Source organism: Palaemon carinicauda, chromosome 15 (genome assembly GCF_036898095.1).
Source record: "Palaemon carinicauda isolate YSFRI2023 chromosome 15, ASM3689809v2, whole genome shotgun sequence".
Lineage (NCBI taxonomy): Eukaryota > Metazoa > Arthropoda > Malacostraca > Decapoda > Palaemonidae > Palaemon > Palaemon carinicauda.
Genome location: NC_090739.1, coordinates 118592199 through 118602198, shown reverse-complemented (window position 1 = coordinate 118602198; position 10000 = coordinate 118592199). Strand labels below are relative to the sequence as shown.

At 38.8% G+C, this 10000-nt stretch overlaps 1 long non-coding RNA gene across 1 annotated transcript in view; it reads right to left on the bottom strand.

The window, feature by feature from the left end:
• LOC137654365 (uncharacterized) overlaps positions 1 to 3182 on the bottom strand; it is a 28880-nt gene extending 25698 nt beyond the window's left edge. Inside the window, exon 1 of the long non-coding RNA XR_011046616.1 lies at positions 3048 to 3182. This is a non-coding gene — a long non-coding RNA (uncharacterized lncRNA). The remainder of the gene's footprint in view (positions 1 to 3047) is intronic.
• Between the last annotated feature and the right edge of the window lie 6818 nt (positions 3183 to 10000).

Below are 10000 nucleotides of genomic sequence, written 5' to 3'. Positions count from 1 at the left end.
CCTTCAGACGCCTTCTCAATAAGAAAGAGTAAACTGAAGAAGCCGAGGCTCCCATCATTGACTTTCTGAAGAGCATCCTTCTTGATCATCTTCTAGATGTCCTGTTGTAGGTTACAGTATAACGTTTTAATGGGCGCTCTCTGTATGACGATGATATTCTTAGAGGAGGGGGAAAGCTGATGAATGGGAGGTGGTACCTAGACTGTAGGAAGTGGATATTCCAGTCCTTTGCACCATAAATCCTTCAATTCCCTTTCAAAATTTCCCCCCACTAGTCAAGATGGGAGGGAATTGCAAATCATAATGGTGATTTCTTCTTCCCTTGCCCATTCCTCTAGGGTGACCTTGTCCTTGCCTGGGTTGAAAAGGCTGAGGAGGACTACCAATTCTCTAACAAGAAGAAGACCATAAGGAGAACATAGAGCAGTGATGTCATCTACGGGACAAAGACGAGGATCTACGGCGAGGTGAGGAAACATCAGAATAGTGCAACTCTGTCCACTTTGAAGCCCGCAGGAAACTACAAGAGAGAGAGTTTAACTTGTGCAAAGCATGTGGGGAAGCACTGGCAGGCGAGGTCCTAAGACATGGAGGTCTAGTGAGCGAGGATCTAGGAGTTGATAGGTGAGCAAGTGAGCATCTTGCGGGCGGGGAAGCAAAAGGTTTCATAGAATATTGTATACTAGAAAGCGATCTCAAATCTCCTGTCGAAGAGGTGAGATTGTGCCCAGACTCTGTTGGGTGACGACATACGGAGGAGCCGGTGGGAGCAAAAGCAGCCTGTTTCTCCTACAAGAAACTATTAAACTTCTCCAACAGTGAGCCTAGAATGCCCAATGAAGGTCACAACAGTTGAAGGGCACCATCCTCTTTAAATCAAGAGGAAGAGAAGAATTAAGGGAACCACTCCCAGGAGGGGGCAGCGCCATTTTGTAAGAGGAGATAATGGAACCTCTCTGCCCCTGAGCTTGACCATACGACTACTGCTCTTATCTTATACTTTGAGGAAGACCCCAAAGCTGAAGAATCTCTTTTTGTCTTCTTCCTCCTGTCAAACAACACCCACTGAGAGGACAGCCACTTCCTACACTCCTCACAAGGTGAGGTATCAGAGCATATGTGTCGTCACAACTGGCATAACGTGTGTGGATCTTGCTGTGACGGTTGAAATTCAATTGTGGTTCGAGTAAGCTGGAGGGCCAGCGGTAACCACCCCGTAGCTGACAGGGTAGCTACCCTGTTGGTTGTTTACACCTCGTTAAAAGTTTAATGGACGTATTCCAGCCTTCGTTGTTATTTCTACTCCAATGTGTAAAGAACAATGGTTTGTATTTATGTAGGAACAAAGAAAATTTCAATAGGTTTATCACTGCCTAGTGCAGTGGCAACATGTTTGCCTAGCATTTGCATGGCAGCAGATCGATCCCAGCCTGGGACCGTTAGTTTAAGCTGTTTACTGGGAATGCCACTGCTGTGGTTGGGCACTACACTGGAGTGTTGGGCTTGCCCAGCTGATGTTCTGGTACACATATAATGTGATGAAACTGGAACTGAAACAAGATACCTTTAACTTTTAACGAAGGAGTGAGACAGCACGTCTTCACTCTACTGAGCTGAAAACAAAAGCGATAGATTTCACTGGGCCAGTTTGTGAGTGGGGTGATCGATTTACACCTATGCTAACTAGCGGTGGATAATTGACACCTAGCGCAAAACTTTATGGCTAAATTCAAGCTACGCTGAAAAAATATATCGATATTAAAGAAAGAAATGTTTGTATTTGCGTAGGAACAAACAAATATTAAACTTTGGAAATTGTATTGCTTTCCATATTTTTATTGATTGATAAAAAAAAAAACCGTGAACACCCATATCTTATGGTAAATTCTTATTCACTATGATATTATAGTACCTTACCATTACCTTTCCAACTACATACCACAAATATTTAAGCAAACTGTTCAACTTGGCAATATCAATACATTTTCTATCTATTTCACTAGATACCACCAAAGCCAGTACCAGACATCAACAGTTACACTAAATCGAATTCTTAACTCATTTTGTCCTGTAAATGCAGCATAATTATGTGGCGAGTCTTCTTAAACTTATTTGTTACTAATAACCACTACATAATACTAGTTTACTTACATTTTCATAGCTTATAAAACTGAATTAAGCAATACATTAGGTAAGTTGGAGTTGTTCCTACCCAAAGTTAATTGAGGTGGAGCTTCCTATTCAAGTTAGTCTGAGGCTTTTCGGTAAATATATGATACTTTAATTTCTAGCCAAATACATGAACCATATATTTTTCCTACTCGTTAGCTTGTGTTCTATGCATTTCTGACCTTAATTATTGGGCAAACCACCCGTTCATGAGTTTTTGGACCCCCTTATATAAAGACAATTATGGGGGACCCCAGTGGGAAACCGGGTTTTTTAGGGTGGGGAAATGTCATAAACGAGTGATTTACAGCAATAATAATGGTCAGAAATGCAAAATAAGAACAAGATAACCAGTTGGAAAAATATATGGATCATGCAAGTGGCTGAACATAGGCCAAATATGATTATTTAACACATTTGAGATTTGTCAAAGGGTACAGAACCTAACAAACCCACCTAACCTAACCTAGTAGTTCCCAGGTCACAACCCCTAGCCGGGGGCAAGGGCTCAGACCCCCTTCCTAGGTCACAGCCCCTAGTCCGGGGCAAGACCCCAGACCCCCTTCCCAGGTTACAAACCTTCCCAGGTCACAACCCCTAGCTGGGGGCAAGCCCCCGGACCCCCTTCCCAGGTTACAAACCTTCCCAGGTCACAACTCCTAGCTGGGGGCAAGCCCCCGATCCCCCTTCCCAGGTCACAAACCTTCCCAGGTCACAACCCCTAAAAGGGGCAAGGCCCTGGACCCCCTTCCCAGGTTACAAACCTTCTCAGGTCACAAACCTTCCCAGGTCACAACCCCTAAACGGGGGCAAGCCCCCGGACCCCCTTCCCAGGCCAAAAACTAAAATGAAATCACAATTCACAAATAAATCCTTACCTTAAGTTTGGGAGGTCGAAGGCTGAGGGTCTTTTGTGACAAAGGAAGAACTATCACTGACCCTGACGTAGACGTAGATGGGTGGGGGTACAGTTTGGCGGCTTGAAGCAGGAAATTATGTAGGCAATCGGTCCTCTTGTGCTGGAAAAATAAGCACACTTTAGTTTGCTAATTATTGAAAAAACGAAACTAAACATTAAAATACATATTACAATTTTTTACCTGGCAGATAAAAACATAACGAGATAAATATTGAATAAAATATTCTTTTAGAATTTCACTATGGCGAACGTAACTCTTGATATACCACCACAGCCTTTTGATGTTTTGAGTATGTGCACCTGTCATGGGATTTATAAAATTCTGTGAATGATTCATAGTGAGGTGCACATACCCTGCAGTGGCGAGATCTTTGTATCCTTTCCATGTGGATTACGCTCCCCGCCTTGATATAACGTTGTATCAAGGTCCCAAGCGTCTCGGCATTTCTTGGTTGGTCCACCAAAGGGACCACAGACATTTTTTTGCTCTCTCGCTCCATGCCACCGAACACCCACACACCAGACAAAGGCCTACCTCCGTTATATTTCGACCTCCCAAACTTGGATTCATCCACTTCGACGACAATGCCAGGCCCACCAATAGCCGGCAAATTTTGGCAGTAATTTTCCATGACTTCCGAACAATAAGACCTCCAGTTAACCAAAGTTTGTAATGTCCAGCCAAGGTTATAAGTTACATTGCCGTGCGAAAAGGCCCTTTCAAGGAAATGATCCACGAACGGCAGTATTTCCCATGCTTGAATATGAGCCTTTTCCAAGAAAGTGCCCTTAAATGCAGTTATGGAAAAAACCGCATGCATGACGCTTTCCCTTCTTAGCAACCTTGACTGATCGATTACAAGCCCACTGATTAACTTGAGATCTAAAGACACATGGCTGTTGGCAGGAGGGGCATTGAACATCAGAAGGGATGACTCCATGGTTCTGTAGGAACTCATATGCCAGTTTATTTTCTCTGAAAAAGAGGGAATGTATATCCCACTCCCTCAGAGAACAACCTTGACATATGGAAGCCATGATGAAACTGAAGAGAAAAAGGGGTGGGGATAGGTGTTGTAAAAGAACATCCGGGAACTTATGAAGAACTACTTGTAAGCTGTTAATTGGTTTAAAAAAACCACCTTACAGATACGTCATTGTAAATGCACAGAAATCTCTGCAATCCATGGAAAAAAACGCATACGCAGTAAGTCCCCTTCAGTCTCTCAAATGTAAACAATGGACTTAGAGTAAAAAACATACTTCACATTTAAATCGACCGATACGTAAGTTATTATGCCCCAGCCCCCATTAACCATATAGAGAAAAACAACAAGCTAGCCAGCACTCGTTCATTTCTTATTGCGAATTTCATTTTCGCTAGCAAGTAAACTATCATATATTAACAGGCTTTTCTTTTAGTCTAAGTCTTTTCTTTCACTTATCTTTACACAAAGTTGTTGACAAGCTTAGGTTGTGAATCACACGAGGTCAGGTAGGAATTAGAAAAGCTTGTAGGCTAGTTTTAGTAAATCAAGGAGCATGTGAAGTAGGTTATTTTAAGGAATAAAAGGCTAAGATGCACCTTTACTTACATTCTATATTTACTGCATTCAGTTAAAGCTCAAATATGATATTGTAGAATAGGGTAGTTAAGCTATTGGTAAGCTGTGCCAAGCTAAGGTAAGTTGTACTAAGCTAAGGTATGTTGTGCTAAGCTAAGGTAAGCTGTGCTGTGCTAAGCTAAGGTAAAGTAATCTAAGCCAAGCCTGGGTAGGTTAGTGAGAGTAAGGCAAGGTAAAATAAATGTAGGCTGGCAAAGGTAAGTTCAGGATAGGTAAGGAAAGGTAAGGTCAGGGTAGGTCAGAGTTAGGGTAGGTAAGGTCAGAGTTAGGGTAGGTAAGGTAAGGTCAGGGTAGGTCAGAGTTAGGGTAGGTAAGGTAAGGTCAGGGTAGGTCAGAGTTAGGGTAGGTAAGGTAAGGTAAGGTAAGTTCAGGGTAGGTAGGGTCAGGGTAGGTAAGGTCAGGGTAGGTAAGGTAAGGTCAGGGTAGGGTAGGTGAGGGTAGGGTATTTAAGGGTTGGGTAGGGTAGGGTAGGTAAGGGTAGGGTAGGGTAGGTAAAGGAAGGTAAGGGTAAGTAAGGGTAAATAAGGGTAAGTAAGGGTAGGTCAGGGTTGGCAAGGTAAGGTCAGGGTAGGTAAGGTAAGATCAGGGTAGTCAAGGTAAGGATAGGTTACGTAATGATAAGGAAGATGAATGTAGGGAAGGTAAGCTTACAGTATGGAAGGTAAGGCAAGGGTAAGGTAGGGATGGTCTGACAAGGGTAGGGAGAAGTTAAGGTAGATAAGGTAGGGTAAGGGCTGATAAAGTATGGGTAGATAGGGTAAGGGTTGATAAAGTATGGGTAGATAGGGTAAGGATTGATAAAGTAGGGGTTGGTAAGGCATTGATAAAGTAGGGGTTGGTAAGGCATTGATAAAGTAGGGGTAAAGTATGTGTAAGTTAGGTAAGGGTATGTAATGTAAGAATTAATAAGGTAAGGCCAAGTAAGGTAAAGGTAGACAAAGTGAGGTTAGGTTAGGTAAGGCAAGGGTAGGTAAAGTGAGATTAGGTTAGACAAGGGTAGGTAAAGTAAGGTTAGGTATGGTAAGGTTAGGCAAAGTGAAGTATTGGTATATTAAGTACAGGTAGATAATGTAAGAGTAAGGTAAGGGCAAGTAAGGCAAGGGTAGGTAAAGTGAGGGTAGGTAAGGCAAGGGTAGGTAAAGTGAGGGTAGGTAAGGCAAGGCTAGCAAATTGATGGTGTATAATGTATGAGTATGCAAGGTATGAGTAGGTAAGATAAGGCAAGGTAGATTGAAGGTAGGTAAGGTAAGGTTAGATTGGGTGATGGTAGGGAAGGTATGAGTAGGTAAAGTAACAGCAGGTAAAACACGGGTAGGTAAATTGAGGTTAGGTAACTACAATTAGAGTGTATTTTTCAAGTTTGTTTTCGTTATTTGATTTTATGTTTCCTTTTCTAATGCTATTTCTAAAAATTCCAAGTAACTTCCTAAGCAAATCTTTACACTGTTGAAGGTTGGCCTAATCTAGCTTGAAATTGCTAGATCTTGAAAAAAATAGGCCTTGTCTATAAAATACACTTCTATCAGATTAGTTTCACACCAAGAAAGATCACCACTCTAACTTTAAAATTATTTGAATATCAGTTGAATTATTACGTATTACCTTCACAGTAATGGGAAGCATAAGAATTGCACAGCAAAATCAAACTTAAAGTAGCTCTTTGTTGCCATGGAGAAGTAACAAATGACGGGAAACATTACTGTTCCAAACATTCAGCAACAGCTACACGGTAACACAAGTCACTCACCCTCCAAAAGGTTCCAACAATGTTCAGCCATATTTAACGCCCTTTATTCACTTATTTATTCCCTATTCTCAATCATCTAGACCATCATATTTCATTAAAATCTACACTGAATTGCTGGTGTAAAATGGAACTAGAACTGGCAGTTGTGAAGCTGATAGTCGTAGATCAAATGATTGATATTGAAAGATAATGAAAAACTTTGAAAGAAGAGAGAGAGAGAGAGAGAGAGAGAGAGAGAGAGAGAGAGAGAGAGAGAGAGAGAGAGAGAGAGAGAGAGAGATTCTTGTATACATAGAAAGCACAGTAACAAGAGTTTTATTTCATTTTTAGTCGACCTATAGAAAATGGGATGAAATATATATTAGCAATGAAAATGCTGATAAAGTATCAAGTTGCGTTATTAAAAAGTCTTATAATCATTAACTTCACACACACACAAACACGTATATATATATATATATATATATATATATATATATATATATATATATATATATATATATATATATATCAAATCAATTAATCAATCAATAACAATAGTTAATTCAAACATTACCACAGCTAGTTCTAGTTCCAGGAGAGAGAGAGAGAGAGAGAGAGAGAGAGAGAGAGAGAGAGAGAGAGAGAGAGAGAGAGAGAGAGAGAGAGAGAGAGAGAGAGAGAGAGAGAGAGCTTTTTGGGTGGTTAATCTTTGGAATAATATGGCCTTATATCAGTAGCCGACCTATCACAAAATTCTGTAGGATCTTAATTGGTGTGGCACCCTGTCTTTTCTCTATTAAGGAGCGAGAGAAAATGGTTGGTCGTCTTTTTGTCTTAAAAAGACGTGTGTCAACCTAGGCGCTTGTCCTAAGTCTGGTGTAGACCTCAAGATTATGAACAACAGATATCTACTTTTTTATATCATTAACCAAAGTTGTAACTAAACATTCTGTTATCAGTATCAGCAACCGACGCCCCCCCCCCCCCTCCCCCAATCCTTCATGACCCAAACTCATTCATGAGAATAAGAATAAGCGGAGCAAGATTTTTATCCATTAATGATCATTGTGCTGTAAAGTGAAAAAAATACCATGGCCGACTAATACGAAAAGTTTTCTTGTATATTATAAACATGTACTCTTTTGTCATCAACTTCACGTTAGCATCCTATTCAATTGGTTGTTCAGACATAATTCGAATAATATCTAAATCAACTAATGAGAGAAATCAAAACCAAAATAACAATTCAAATTGTATACATTTCTAACACGACTCACGACCTTTGCTTGAAATTTGGGGGAGAAAGTCTACTGCATATTTTATGTCTTAAACACTATTTTCTTTTTTAATGAAAATCATTTGTATTGCTATTTAGTTAAGTTTTCTTCAGAAATTCTAAGGAAAGATATCTGTTTTAGTATCCCACATACATCCACACTACCATTTTCTATGATTTCATGAGAAGTAAATTATTAGTTTTCTTATATTCTCTATGATTCTCCTGAATACACATTTGCTCACGTCTCTCAAATTTATGTTCATCGTATTTCTTTTCCTTCTTCTTTAAATATTTACAATTTCTGTGTTGTGATTTTTCTAACGTCGCACAAAGTGTCAGAAATGGCAGGGGAATATGCCAAAAGAGTAAAATTTTACCCCAAAATTACGTAGATGACACTATATTATGCTAGACGCCTCTTGCTAATGTGCTTACATTTGGTACATGTAAGGTATTATACTCTTGATTTTAGCGAAGGGTCTGATAGTTCCTTAGTAAATAACCCTGAAATATGATGCTTATGTCCTTATGACTCCCAATGGCGAGGAAAATTACCGCTAAATCCCATACTTAATCATACTAAAGTCTATTCAATCAATAAAAACAAAAAACCTAAAAACCCGATTTCTCGAAACAGGAAAATTTCGGAGAATGATTGCCACTTCTTTTTTTCTTATAGGTCGTTATTTGTCAATATAAAAAAGAAATAGGGAATCCCAGAGCCTACAATTTGTACATTCACCTTTTCAAAAAAACACAAAACTTCCCTATGAAAAATGGTCACGTTTGAATGGGACAAAATCAGTCAAGAAACTAAAATGTAAAGGGTACCTGACACTTGCACTCATTCGTGGCACGCACTGGCACGCATTGATGCGCAAACTCGCGTGAACGAGTCGTGAAAATGTCGTGAACAGTGCGGGAACGATACGTGGCATGCGTGCCCAGAACTTTGAAATGTTTAAAGTTTGTGGCAAGCATTGGCACGCACAAAATAGTCGTGAAATAGTCGTGAACGATGCGCGAACTGGAGTGAACTGGAGTGAACAGTGCGGGAACTGGCGTGAACTGGAGTGAACAATGCGGGAAGTGGCGTGAACTTTATAGTGAAGAGAAACAAAAAGGAAACGAAAAAATTAATGAAAAGGAAAGAAATTTAAACCTAATAAATTTCTATATTTGCTGTTTTAATGTGAAAAAAAATGATATCTTATTTCAAACTATTTCTATAACTTTATAATTGAGAGAAACAAAAAGGAAACGAAAAAATTAATGAAAAGGAAAGAAAAATAAACCTAATAAATCTTTATATTTGATGTTTTAATGAGAAAAAAAATGATATCTTATTTCAAACTATTTCTATAACTTTATAATGAAGAGAAACAAATAAGAAACGAAAAAATTAATGAAAAGGAACGAAAAATAAACCTAATGAATTTTTATATTGGTGTTGTAATGTGAAAAAAATGATATCTTATTTCAAACTATTGCTATAACTTTATAATGAAGAGAAACAAAAAGGAAACGAAAAAATTAATGAAAAGGAAAGAAAAATAAAAACCTAATAATTGCTTATATTTGCTGTTTGAATGTAAAAATAAAATGATGTCTTATTTCATGCACACACTTACTTTCCTCTATTACCAATCAAGAGCCAAAACTTTTGTTCTAAATAAAAATGAACTGAAAAATAAACCCAAGATATTTTTAAGTTTGCTGTTTGAATGTAAAAATAAAATGATGTTTTATTTCATCAACATACTTATTCTTCTTTATTACCTTAAAATGAAGAGCAAAACAAATTTTTTTCTGTTTGCTGTTTTAATGTAATAATAAAATGATTTCTTATTTCAACACACTTTTTTCTCTATTACCTTAAAATCAACAGCCTAAAAACTTTTCATGTTTGCTGCTTTTAATGTTAAAATAAAATGCTTTCTTAATACTTGTACATATTCTATGTCTGCTATTTATATGCAAATCAAATGCTTTCTTATTAAAACAAAAATAAAGGGCAACAAAAAATACAAACGAAAGAGATACGTTTCTTCTCCTCAATGCAATGGTGTCTCTGACAGAAAGCATTGTTGTCTCTTCCGAAGCCAATCCAAGAATGTCCTCGGGTTGGAAAAGCCCCGTTTTTATATGGAGTGGCCAATTCGTGAACAGGCGTGAACGATGCGGAATGATGAGTGAATGTGTCGTGAACTTCTCGTGAACTAGGCGTGCCAATTCGTGCCATGGCGTGAACGTCGCGTGAACTTGTCGTGAACGATGCG